General features: G+C 42.2%; 1 protein-coding gene and 1 pseudogene across 2 annotated transcripts in view; one reads left to right on the top strand and one right to left on the bottom strand.

Annotated features, from left to right (window-relative positions):
- The window catches only part of thrab (thyroid hormone receptor alpha b), a 235,034-nt gene that overhangs the window by 127,589 nt on the left and 94,076 nt on the right, over nt 1–13,369 (top strand). The gene's annotated exons all lie outside the window — the stretch shown is intronic.
- On the bottom strand, nt 7,071–7,600 carry LOC125881288 (nicotinamide riboside kinase 2-like; annotated as a pseudogene).

Genomic DNA, 13,369 nt, shown 5'->3' with positions numbered 1-13,369 from the left:
TTGACTGAAAATCTTAATTGGTCATTTTACAAATTTAATTAAATGTGAAAATCGGGGTTTGAAAATCAGGGTTACGACTGGGATTTCCTGTCATCTGTCATCTGTCATCAGCCTAATAAAAGTAGAAAAAAATCTTTCTTTTATTTAATTAAAGATTTTTAATATATTTTAATATTATATAATATTTTTTTAATTTTTTTAAATATATTTTTTAATATTTTTAATTCTGCCTGTACTTGATAGTAGCTGTAGAAATTGTAGAAACGAGGAAATGGAACTGAAACAAAAACAGGAAGTCGGAATAAAACCAGGGACGTCGCTTTACGTGGTATCTGCCTCAGTGGGCTTCAAGGGGCCCCTGCACAACATACAGGCAGTGTTCAAGTGATTTAATAGAGACACTGTTTGCCTTTCCCTCCTTGCACATACTGTACATACTCGAGACACACACCAGGTGTCTCTTCTACAGACTGGATGACCTAGAAAGTCTTGCTGATCCAGGTCTGTCAAACAAATCTCCATGTACACTAATGCAGTGTGAATGTGAAGACTCGTGCTTGTATACATACATTCACTGCTGTATGCATGGCAGCACGAGATGTTTATTATTGAGTCTTGACATGGCACAGAATGTTGGCGTAGACTTCACCTTATATGTCCTCCTCTTCCTCCTCCTACCCCACCTCCTCTTCACAGTCTCACTGCTCATCTTCTTCTCCCTCCTTTGCCAGCATCCCCTCTCTGTCTTTTATCTCTGTCACCTGACTGGATGCTGAAGCAGCTGTTTGGGCTGCAGCAACATTGCTTTCTGGAGTGATAATGCCTGTCAAATTAGTCAGTTATTTTTAGCATGGATTATTTATTTATTAGGGGAAAGGTTGAACACAATTTGAGGTTTTTTAAGAGCATCAGTATTTTTTGAATTTTCTGTGGTAAAGTTCAACATCCTGTTCAGTTTCCTAAATGTTTAATTAGGCTTTGGGCACAATTAGCTACACTAATCTTCTGTAAATATTATCTTGCACGGCTCCTTCTTTGTTACAGTAGATCAAATCAGGACGGAGCTCTTCAGGCTTGTGAATTGCTAAAAAACTAGAATTACTGCCTCGCGTTTGTACGTCTCCACGAACCAGGGAAGTTGCAGTTACAATTTTCATTCATGTCTGTGGACACATGCATGCTTCACACACATTTTCCATCAATAATCAGCACAGTTTGAAAATAAGCACCCAAGATTAGTGTCACCAGTTCACTGTCTGACCAAATGTCTCCCCTTCTGTTCCTGAGATATGACGCTGAGTCGTACTTTATGCAGATCATTATAATGTCACAGTGAACTTGACCTCTGACCTTTTAAAGATATAAAATATCATGATTTTATCCTACGAGACATATTTGTGAAATTTTGTGAGGAAGAGTGTTTGAATTCTTGAGTTATAGACAAAAACATGTTTTTGTGAGGCCACAGTGACCTTTGACCTTTGACCTTCCACCACTAAATAGAAATCAGTTCACTCTTGAACACAAGTGGATGTTTCTTCCAAATTTTTAAGAAATTTCTTCAAGGCCTTCTTAAGATATTGCATTTACAAAAATGAGACAGATGCAAGGTCACAGTGACCTTGACCTTTGACCACCAAATTCTGATAAGTTCATTGTTAAGTTCAAGTGGATGTTTGTGCCACTATTAATAAAAATCCATCAATGTTTATGAGATACCGTGTTCAGAAGAATGAGACAGACACGTTACAGTGAACGTGACCTTTGACCTTCAACTACCAAATATAAATCAGTTCATTCTTGAACACGAGCAGATGTTTGTTCCAAATTTTTGGAATTTTTTTTCAAGGCCTTCTTAAGATATTGCATTTACAAGAATGAGACAGATGCAAGGTCACACTAACCTTGACCTTTGACCACCAATTTGTAATCAGTTAATGGTGAGTCCAAGTGGATGTTTGTGCCAAAATTGAAAAAAGGCAATCCCTCAAGGTGTTCTTCAGATATCATGTTCACAAAAATGTGACAGACAAGGTCATCAGGACCTTGACCTATGACCACCAAAATGAAGTTAGTTCATTGTTGATTCAAAGTAGCGGTTGGTGCCAAATTTAAATTCCCCAAAGTTCTTGTTTAGATTATGCATTCACAAAAATAAGACAGATTTAAGGTCACAGTGACCTTGACCTATGATCATCATCAGTTCATTCTTGACTCCAAAAAGACATTTGTGCCAAATTTTTTTTTTTAAAAATCCCTCAAGACATTCTTAGATATCACATTCACAAGAATGAGACGGACAAGGTCACCATGAGCTTGAACTTTGACCTATTAGCACCAAAATCCAGTTAGTTTAATGTTGAGTCCAAATGGATGTTCGTGCCAAATAAAAAAAAAAAAAAAAACTCCTCAAGGTGTTCTTGAAATAACACGTTCCGAGAATGGGACAGACGGACAACTGGAAAACATAATGCCTCTGGCCACGGCTGTTGCTGGAGCTGAGGCATTTAAAAAAAAAAAACAAAAAAAAAAACCTGAATGCCACAAACATGCAGAAATGCTGAAATAGAAGGGTTAGCAAGTAATACAGGAAGTAATACAGACATATATAATTCCCAGCCACTGTGCTGTGATCCCTACCTGCCACGTATACTCCCACCGCTGCTCTTCCTTCAGCAGCAATAAGCTTCCTCTCAGAGATCATTGCAGGAAACTTTGCTCAGCCTAAGTAGAACAAATCCTACACGCACGGCCGTAGCATAGCATCCCATGGCAACATATCATCATATCTCCGTCTATGATGCTGTTCCAACTCCTCAGTCAAATCTAGACACCCAGTAGCCCCGCGCTCCACCGCTGGGCTTAATGGAGCAAGGCAGAGCTTATTCACTATTTATGTCACTTGTGTTCTCCTGTAACACAGCGAAGAATAATGGCCCACTTCTTGAACTTTATTCCCAGGGATGCGAGTTAACCATTTCAGTGAAACAAAGGCCGCTTTTGATCTCAGGTTTTCGAGTTTTTATGTCGGCCCTGGTGCTGGCTGAGTCCCACTTGACTAATGAGAGCTGTGGGAGCGGCTGCTGGCTGTGCTCTGGATACTGGATCTGCCATTACACAGTGTGTGGCCCAGAAGAGCCAGTTACAGTAGTTAATTGATTGTCTCTGAGTAGCAACAGCTTTGATGTGCCGGTTGGGTCAAATTGATGAATTAAGGAATGATTTCAACAATAACAGCGTGAATGCGGCGGCTGAATTCCACTCTCACCGCTGTGCTCTACATTCTGCATTGCTATCTTTGGGTAAAACTTGACTGGGAATCTGCTGTTGGTATGAGCGTAATGTGCGGCATGCTTCAAATGTTCTTCCTCCTTTGCTTACTCGTCCTCCATCTGTGAATGTTGTCTCCATGTTGGTTTGTGTAACATGATGCTGCCGCTATTTTGACCAGGGAGATTTGCACTGAAACTGTCAGATATACAGCAGGTGAATTAAGGGAGGGTTCACAACTTTTTCCAAACCACACTTTTATTCTTGATCATACTATGAGATACCTTCCCTATGAGCTTCCCATGTAAGTGATCGGGGCCAAAACCCATTGCCCTCATTTTAGGCAGAAACAGTTTATCAGAAGTTAATACAAGGCTGTCCTCCAGTCCCTGATTCTGTTGTCCCCTCCACTGCAGCTCAGCATCAACTGAAGCTTCATATTAGTTTAGTTTATTTAGTTTATCAAGGGACAGTGTGCAATAGCATTAATCATTTACAAGAGATGAGGAGATGGTTGCACCAGATTTAGCAATAACTACTAATTTCCATCTGTAGTCCCAACATATAATTTAAAATACACACAGACCACAATCTAAAAAACAAAGAAACCTAAAATACAGATGAACAGAGGACAGCACAGACGTACAATTTCCACATTTAAAATAACCAAGTTGTTACAGTGCAGGGAGGAACGACTTACAAAACACTGAAAGGCAGTCCAAGTAGCAGCTCCTGATATAAAGTGCAAGGCAGGAATGTGCATAGATGAAGTGCTGGTGTTGTTGTTGGTAGTCAACAAAGTGCTCGTAGCAGCAAAAAAAGTTACAGAGTTGATAATAGTTTAGAGTACAGCGATAAGAAACCTAGATACTAATGATGGTAATTTGGGATTACAGGGATGATTAAATACCAGCAATGGTAATATGACAGGAATATCTTTAACAGAGCTCAGATAAACAGCAGAAGAGAGAAACGCAAAACGAGACATAATGACAGAGAATCAGACAGGAAATCTGACAGCAACACCTGTTAACTCAAATTGACTCAAATTAAGTTACGGCAATGTGGTGTTAAGGCGCAGTTTGTCTGAGCTCATTTCAGCATAACCCTTTCGTAAAATACCATTTCTCATCAAATACTGTGGTCTCATATCGACGCAGTTACTGCGCTTGAGAGGCAAAATGAGCAGAGCAGCAAAGACGGGCGTAAAGGCAACAAATCAAGCCCAAAACCACGTCGCAAATGGTTGTAGCAACATGGCGGACAATGCTGCACAGTTTGGCGACTCAAGCTTCCACTGTCAGAGATAGAGACCAGCCTAACTGACCACAGCAACAGGGTGAAGGCCCGAACATATTCGGGCGGAACGTACGCGGAGCGGACTCCGCGAGGAATGTCCGCAGTCATTCGGCTTTCATAGTCGAGCACACTTCCGCGTTGTAGTTTCCTGTAAAAATGTCTGTTAAAAATCCCTGCGATGTGAAAAATACATGCCGAGCAGTCACTGGTGCTCGGAGCGGAGTCCGCACAGTTGTAAAATCTGAGCGTCAGCTTTGAGTGCGTGCGGACCTCCACGGAGTCCGTTCCGCGTACGTTCCGCCCGAGTAAATTCAGGCCTTAACGCAGCTTGAACTGAGTGAGTGGGCATCAGACCAACCTCGGATTAGCGATAGAGGAGCGCTCGGAGCTCAAGTGAAAGATTTGGAATCCCATACAAAACGCCAAAATCGGTGGGCTGTATTTCTGCATGCAACTAGGCGGCAAAAAAATAAAATAAAAGCAACATTTACAGCACAAAACATTAAAATTTCACGAACTTTAAATTAGATTTTAGCTTGAACAAGAGTCTCAGCACTAGTTGGGAATTTTCCCATTTTTGGGGGCAAGGTTCTCACTTGAGCTACATTTTTTTAATGCTTTTTTTTTCTATTATCGATTAATCTGCCCACTAATTTTGTGATTAATCAAATTATGGTTTTGTCAATAAAATGTCAGAAAATGAAAATTGTACTGTGTAATTTCCCAGAATTCAAGCTTGATGTCTTTTATGTGACCAACAGTCAAAAATCCAAAGCTTTTCAGACCAAATAAAACACATTTAAGAAGCACGCAACCAGCAAATGTTTCACCATTTTCCTTAAAAAAGTACTAAAATGATTGATCAATTATTAAAATAGTTGCCAATCAATTTTCTGTCGATCAACTAGTCGTTAGAGCTCTGGATATCTGGTTCTCTTTTACAGTGACAGTCCAGCACAAACGTGTAAAGGGGCAGTGTGCTACAGGGCTAAATGAACACATGAACTTGTGATGCTGACGTGTTTTCTTTCTCCTTTCTTCTGCTTTTTTTACACTCTAACATTAAGACCCCACCCCTTATAAATGAGCCTGGAACCCACATTCAAAGCCTTTAAGGACTTTGAGGTACACAGCTGTTGATCCCAGTGAAAAATGAACGCCTAATTCATTTAACAAAAGTTGTAGGAAAACACATTTACAAGACAAATGTTTCGCCAAGAAGGTGGCCAAGTAATAAAGACAGAATGAATGTGTAGGTGTGTAGGGGTGAGTTATTATTCGCACCTGTTCAGTTGTGTTTCTGGAAAGTTGAGACAGACAACATTCTTTCCCCTATTGTGCATATATGTGTGTGTGTGTGTGTTTGTGTGCACCCATACATGCTGTAAATCAAACATATACACAGCTAATATTGTGAAGTCAGCCATGCAGCATTTCTATCTTTGTCTTCTTTGTGTCCCGTCTCTGTGTCTTACTTTGCGTCCTCTTTTGACTTGAGAAGAGCCTGTGGGTGAGAGCATGTAGGGGTCAGCGGGCCAGACTGACGCAGTGCTCAATAATTATTTTCTATAAAGCAGAAAGAGAGTGTGTGTGTGTGTGTGTGTGTGTGTGTGTGTGTGTGTGTGTGTGTGTGTGTGTCATGTGCACTTGTTTCTTCAGCGGCCTTAAACAGCCCGCAGCAGAGCAGTGAACTTAAGCGCACTGAACCCCTCCGACCTTTTCGTGTGCATACAATATGCGTGGGCGTGTTTCTGTACGCATGTTTGTCTGCGCTTGATGCATGTTGGCGCCTGCATGATTTAATGTATGTAGGATGGGAACGTTTGAAGGTGTGTTTGTGTATGTTGTCCTGTTTTGAACACAGACTTTGTCAAGTGTGAAGGAGCCGCGCTGCCATCTGTGTTCCATAACGGCTGTTCTGTATCTGGTTGAACAGGACCGTCCCGCTGCCGTTCATCCTCATTCTTGTCCCCGTTGAGCAGCACATATGCAGCGCTGGCTTCCCCCTCGAGGGCATCAACTGCTCAGACAAGATCTATCTGAGCGCACATAATGTTCCATTTGTCCGAGAGGCTTTTCATCCACCATACAGGTTAATTAAAATGCAAACCTGATTTGCCTTATTTGCAGTTTTCTCTCGCCAATTTTTCTTTTATCTCTGCACGGCGTTAATTTTTTACATTACTGCTCATTTCCTTTTTACATTAATCCACATCTACTTACTTTTTCTTCATAAATTTCAGTTTTGACCTACAGCTGAACTTGCTGAATTAACACATGACAGAATGATGGTAAGACACAGAGTAAAACATAAGCACAAATAGCCAGTTTACACCAGGGGCCAGGTGCATAAAACTCTGTAGATTCATGACTAAAACTGTGTGTGTGCACAACAACAGTAATGTGCAAATGCATTTTCTTAGATTTATAAAGCCCCACGTACACATTTCTGTTGCTGGGCGCACATGCATGAGCCTCATTTCCACTCCCACAGTGAGTCATCAGTGGATGAAAAAATGCCCTGAAACATATATTTGCATATCACTGCCTTTTCTCCTCCTCTTCTTCTTCTTCTTGTGTTTCAAATAAATGGGCCAGACGTGGCTGTTAAAGAGGCCAGAGGGTTCTGGCACTGTGTAGTTCCTAGAGCACCTCCTCTTTTTGCATTCTTGAAACAGAATGGAAATAAACTTGGTTGAAGAAGTCGATCAAAGGTCTGTAGGTGTAAAGCAGAAAGCCCTCCACAGTAAGTACGTGAGTCTCCTCCTCCTTATGGTCAGACTTTGGGACGCTCAGTATCCAGGGTGTTATCGACGCCGTGAGACTTGTCGAACTTCACCAGGTTGCCCACCATGCATAGATCGTGCTCATCATGGCGTCCGTGTCTAAAACAGCACTGCTTAAAGCCATCTTCACCGACTTCAGTCTGATCTTAGGGCTTGAAGAAGTCGTCCTGATGTACGACACAACAGTTGGGCAGGTTCTTGATCAGTCGGTCGTTGAGGGTGCTTTTCCCTCGTCCTTCCACCATCGTCCGACCTGTCAATTACTGTAGAATACCACAAACAAGAAGTGCAGTTTATCCGACTGTGTTGCATCGCAAGGTTCTCCAACAGCACCAGAGCAGCTGTCATTACACACGGCTGTTGACATTTGTATCATCAGTACTTCTGGTTCATCACTTTACTCCAGTAAAATCACAATCATCATTGTTAATAAGGATGATAACAGATTTAATCGTAGCGCTCATATTGAAACTGACTTTACAAAGTTCTTTACAATCCAGGGTAGAATTAAATCATCATTAACAGGGAGATGACGCCTATGTGTTGCCATTGTTGCCATTCACATTTGCATCTACTATGCGTCTCCAGCTGACTGTATTCAGATTTCGTTACTGCCTTCATGAATTACACGAGAAGGTAAAAGGGCACCACACATAGTTATTAGTCCACACTCTCGCTAGCAGCTCGCTAGCATGCAGTTGTCTTGGCATAGCTGTCAGCAGAATTCAACATGTCAACTTCCACGGGACAAAAAGACAGATGGTCATGCATCACTTCGTCCAACTCATTGTAAAATGGTCACGTTATAGACCTTTGCACCCATGACCGAATAACCACCATGTCCTGTATTGATGACGTAGTACTTGTTGGGGACGCGTTAGCATTTACACCAGATACCTGGTCAAATGCATCCCAGAACACCTCAGAATACCTTGTATGAGTGGGCAGCTCACACTTGTATTTAGCACTGCCCACTTGTGATTGGATTACCCAAACTACCCAAAGTTTGCAAACATTAGCTGCCAAAACCTGCAGGTCAAACCAGACCAGGAATGGCTATAGCAGTAAAACTCTTGAGAATATTAAATCCGTTAGAGGTGTATTTCATTGCTTAAGAATTGAACTTTCATTTGCAGGAGGAAGTTGTGGCATCTCTCATTTTAAAAGTCACATAGTCTCACGTATCAGTGATGGACGCAAGTTGTTTTTAACACGCTGTACAGTGATGTAGACAGAAAGGGGAGAAAGAGAAGGCAAAGCATTGCTGTAAAGAGGTAATGTGGGCTTCTGTTTTCCTTCTGTAATGTAGCGTGTAACCATAAACAATCATCACTTTCTTTCTATCGACTACTTGCTGTTTCCACGGTCTAGCCACTGTGTAGCCTTGCATTCTGCTCATACTGTAAATTAGCCAGATACCAGATTGTAATTGTCTCGTTTAGCCTTCCAAGTCCATTAAATGCTTTTGGTATTTTAAAACTTCATGAGAAATAAAATGAAAAGGGGAAAAGGCCTGAGTGGACTGTTGACTGTGATGTTAAAAGCTGGACAGACGCCTACACAGAGTCAAGTGTTTGTCTGCCTCCGCCTTGTTATGAACACCCATAGACCTCTGTGTCAGCGTCCCCCTTCACTCAAAAATGTGTTTTCACTTATTGCTGCTTCACGTGGATGTTTGAGCTTCACCGTGCAGAATGATGTATGTGCAGAGTTTGACACACGAAGGCGGTTTTAACTTTCATCTGCTGACCTTAAATCAGAGTTTAAAGGGTTAGTGCGGATCTTTTGAAGTGAGGTTGTTTGAGGTACTTACCCATAGTCAGTGTATTACCTACAGTAGATGGCGGATGGCACACCACAGGTTTGGAGAAGCAGATAGGAGTACTGCCATGGTAGCTACGATGGGGGAACTGAAATTATAAACACAAATTTGACCTTACTGAACATAGTTCATGCTGCTGGTGTCCCGCTGCCTCCATCGGTTAGTTTGTTTGTCGTTATTGCGGGACTTTGGTGTATCACAACCAGATGTTGCGCTAGACTTTTTCATCACCCGTCATTTTGACTGACAGGGTCATAAATATCCGGTCATAATCTATTTTTACCGGTCATGTTAATTTTCATTTTTAAATGATAATAAAGATATTCAAAGACATTTAGTTTTCATTCATTCGTTTTTAATAAATCCAACAAGCAAGTTATAAAGTGTGCATTAATAAGGACATGAACGAAAAGATGAACAGACATCCACACACCCGTGCCATTAGGCTTCGCCCTGGACACACCGGATGGCACTAACACGTCCAGTGTGTCCAGGGCGTTACGTAGTTATGTCTGTAGGCTCAGTGACACAAAATTAAAATTGTAATGAAGTAATTATGGTATTGAAAAATGTGTTTGGTTATGCACTGTTGTGGGTTTTTTTTATTATAAACACGGTATTTTCTCCTCACGTTCCTCAGTGCATGCTATTTTATTTTGAAAATTGGCTGGATTCTCTCGTCTTTTCTGTGTCCGACTTCCTGTTTGGTACAATCCGCTCTATCCAACTTGACAGAAGCGCTTGTGGCTCACATGAAAAATAGAATCCGCTCTGCTCAGCGGCCTGTGTGGACAGTCAGATAGGTTAACATGGGCGCCGATTGAAAACTGCCTCTGCTGCTGGGCGCTGCACTTCCGCGTCCGGTGTGTCCAGGGTGTTATGTCAACAAGGCTACATGAAGCAGATGAATGACTTTTTCTCTGCAGTGTGAAAACGGCAGCCACTTAAACCACTGACTGTGCACTCTGCTGCCAAGTGGGCAGGGGTGGTAATTGCATCCGGTCAAAATGACCGATGGCCTTCAGATTTTCCGGGCATTGTTGTAAAAAAAAAAAACGGTCAATGACCGAGAACATCCAGTTAACGCGACCCCTGATCACAACTGACCCGAAAAAACACAGACGTCACGCAGTAACACCAAGAAACTAAGCGTATGTGAACGCTATATTTAGAATATTTTTATTGCATCACTTTACAGCCCTTTTTGATGGAGAATGAAAGTTGTTAAATGTTTCAGTTCCCCATTCAGGGTTTCGTCAAAGCCCCCAGACTCCTGCCTCGATCAGTTAGTTAGTTTGTATTACTGTATTGACAGGAGTACCACCAGAGAAGCTAAGTTGTGGACAGGGGCTGCAGCAAAACCTATTTTAGCCACCTAAAAACATAAATATTAGTTTAAGAGTACAGTATATTTGAGTTACATTGCTCTCTTCAAAGCCAGACTCCATTGAGAAAAAGTAATTTTACCTCACAGAATATGTGGGCTGCTGGTCTACCGCTGCCTCAGTTAGTAAGCTTATTTTTTTGTTGTTTTGTGACTATGGTGAATCTGAACTAACCCTTTTAACGACCAAAGTCACACCATAACACAAGCTAACTGAGGCAGAGGTAGACCAGCATCCCCTGTGTTCAGCATTACTGTTTTTCTCAATGGAGTCTTGCTTTGAAGAGAGCAATAACGTTTCCAGTTCCCCGTTGGAAATCGAGGTCTGACGGCAAGGTACAGTGGTGAAGATATTCTAATTGCAGCATACACTAACACTCATACTGATATTTTTTAGGGCGGCTAAGGCCATATCCACACGAAGACGGAACCGATTTCATTTTTTTAAAGTTTTCCATAAACAGGGAATCATCTCAAGATCTGCGTACGTAAACATGAAGCCACTGAAAACGCTGTAGTACATCTGAAAGGCCTGTAAGTGGCGCTGCAACGCTGCCACAAAGTACACCAAAAACAGAGAATAAGAAATGGAGCATGCGCATAAAATTTGTGCAATGTAAACAAACACAAAGAAGATGGCGGAAAATACAAATGCCAGAGGAGCCCACTCCTAAAACGCTGGTTCCATGTTTACGAAAGGTCTATACGATAAAAAACCTTTGTGGATACACCTAATCTCGTCTCTGTGTGGACATGGCCTAAGATATGTTTTGCTTCTGCCCCCGTCCGCAGCAGTACATTGCTTAGCTTCCGTGTCAGCAGCTTCTCCAAACCCCACTTCAAAAAAATCTAAACCAGTGGTTCCCAACTGGTGGTTCCTGGTCCAAAAGTGGATCCCGGGGCCTTTCTGAATGGACCACAAGTGACTTGCGAATGTGTATGTTTGTTAAAAACATGATTTATTTTGAAGTACAGTGGATTTCTGGCACAGAGCTTTTATTTTGAAGTGCAGTTTGTTGCTTTCTTATGCTCTTGTACGCAACTTCCACAAGCACGATGTGGAAACTTGAAACCTTCAGAGCACATAAACTGAAGGTGAAGTAAGCAACATCTTGTGTGTTGTAGTAAAACTTCTGAAATTAAGAATATTTGCATATTTAGATTTTGCACTTTTTAATGAGGGAAGGAGAAGTTGCAATTTAATAATTAAAAAATAGAACTTTTTTGTGGAAAAACAAACCAAGACAAAACTTAAACTTCGTGTCTTAAAACACATCCGGAGGGGGACGTTTAAGAAAAGCGGTCAGTTTTACTTTGTCCCCTAAAAGCTCCAGCACTACACAATCTGAATCCATAGTATGCACACTCACATGAATTCTACATATCCTCATGTGGACACACAAACACACGTGCTGAACCATACACAGATACCCTGCCATATAGCTCTCACACTTATTTTATTGAGCCTACTTCATCATTGCACAGATTCCAACCCAGCAAGGCAGAAACACAAAGCAGAGGTGACGGTGACGGGCTGCTGACAGCCCACCCTGCCCTCCGCCCCTCCTCCTAACGTCTGAGGATGCAGCGCAGCTCAGCTCCTTCAATCTTTGCCACATGTACTTAATTTCATTTTGGCATCGGAGGCCTGTGGTTTTATGCTCAATTAGGAAAATAATACGTGCACAAATCAAAAGTGCCGTTGAGGAGGGAAGCCAAAGTGAGTGCTGGATTCTCACCTCTAATCTGAACGGGTTAAATTTATGAAATGGCGCATCAGGGCGTCATATAGTTAGTTCAGTGGAAATGCGCGCTGTCATGACAAATGATATATCATCAGTACACACAGAGTCACATGTTGACTCGCTCCTGAGGCGTTTGTAAGACAGGTGGAGCCTGTCTGAACACACATCCCGAAGGAGAACTCCCTGCTCCCTTCACTCGTCCAACTCTAAACTGTGACACTGACAAAGACTCACTAAGACTCAAAGACATGTTTAGGCAGTAGAAAACTCATCCTGACGTCCAACACATTTCTATCTTCCCTAATCACTAACACACGTTCACAATCTGGACATGTTATGTATAGACTGCCACATGGACACGATTTGCCTCAAGTTCTTTAGGCAAATACACACTGGCGGCAAACTCTGGGCGAACTTACACACACTGCAGAAAAACATCTCTCTCGTCATGCACATACAGTACTGTGTCTGTTGCCTTAGGACTGAATCTGTATGTACTCTACTCATTTTATTCCTCAGGGGTGTTTGCAATGAAAACTCCAAACTCTGACAGCCTTGCCTCTCCCAGTCCTCTGCCTCTCCCAGTCCTCTCTTCTTTCCACGCCCGATCATTTTCTCCTGTTTCCTATCACCGTCTTGTGTTTACGAGTCGAGAAACTGTCAACTGCCCGTCTTCTTGATCCACTCTGACACTCTTCAGACAATAAATACGTTTCTGAACAGTGTGTTTGCACTTTTGGGCATGCCGCATGTGTACAGCACGTGTACAGTGCCTGAGCACGCGCGCATGTGTGTGTGTGTAAAATATAACTATGTGTAAATGCTAGCCTGTGTTAGCGCTCACATGCGGGCAGTTGTACCTTGTGTGTGTCCGTTGTGTATGATGAGGGCTTGGCGCTAATCAGATCCAGGACCACACAGGCGCTCGGGTGGGAGCCGGTGGGAACTGGGGGCCCATGGCCCTTGGTACCCCAACCAGACTCTGTGCCAAGAAAATCACCTTCCAGCCTGTTGGCTCCACCTTTAGGGCCCCGCTCCTTCTTTACCACCTTCTCCTCTTTCA

Source organism: Epinephelus fuscoguttatus, linkage group LG20 (genome assembly GCF_011397635.1).
Source record: "Epinephelus fuscoguttatus linkage group LG20, E.fuscoguttatus.final_Chr_v1".
NCBI lineage: Eukaryota > Metazoa > Chordata > Actinopteri > Perciformes > Serranidae > Epinephelus > Epinephelus fuscoguttatus.
The sequence above is the reverse complement of the archived record's forward strand: the minus strand, read 5'-3'. Positions and strand labels throughout refer to the sequence as shown.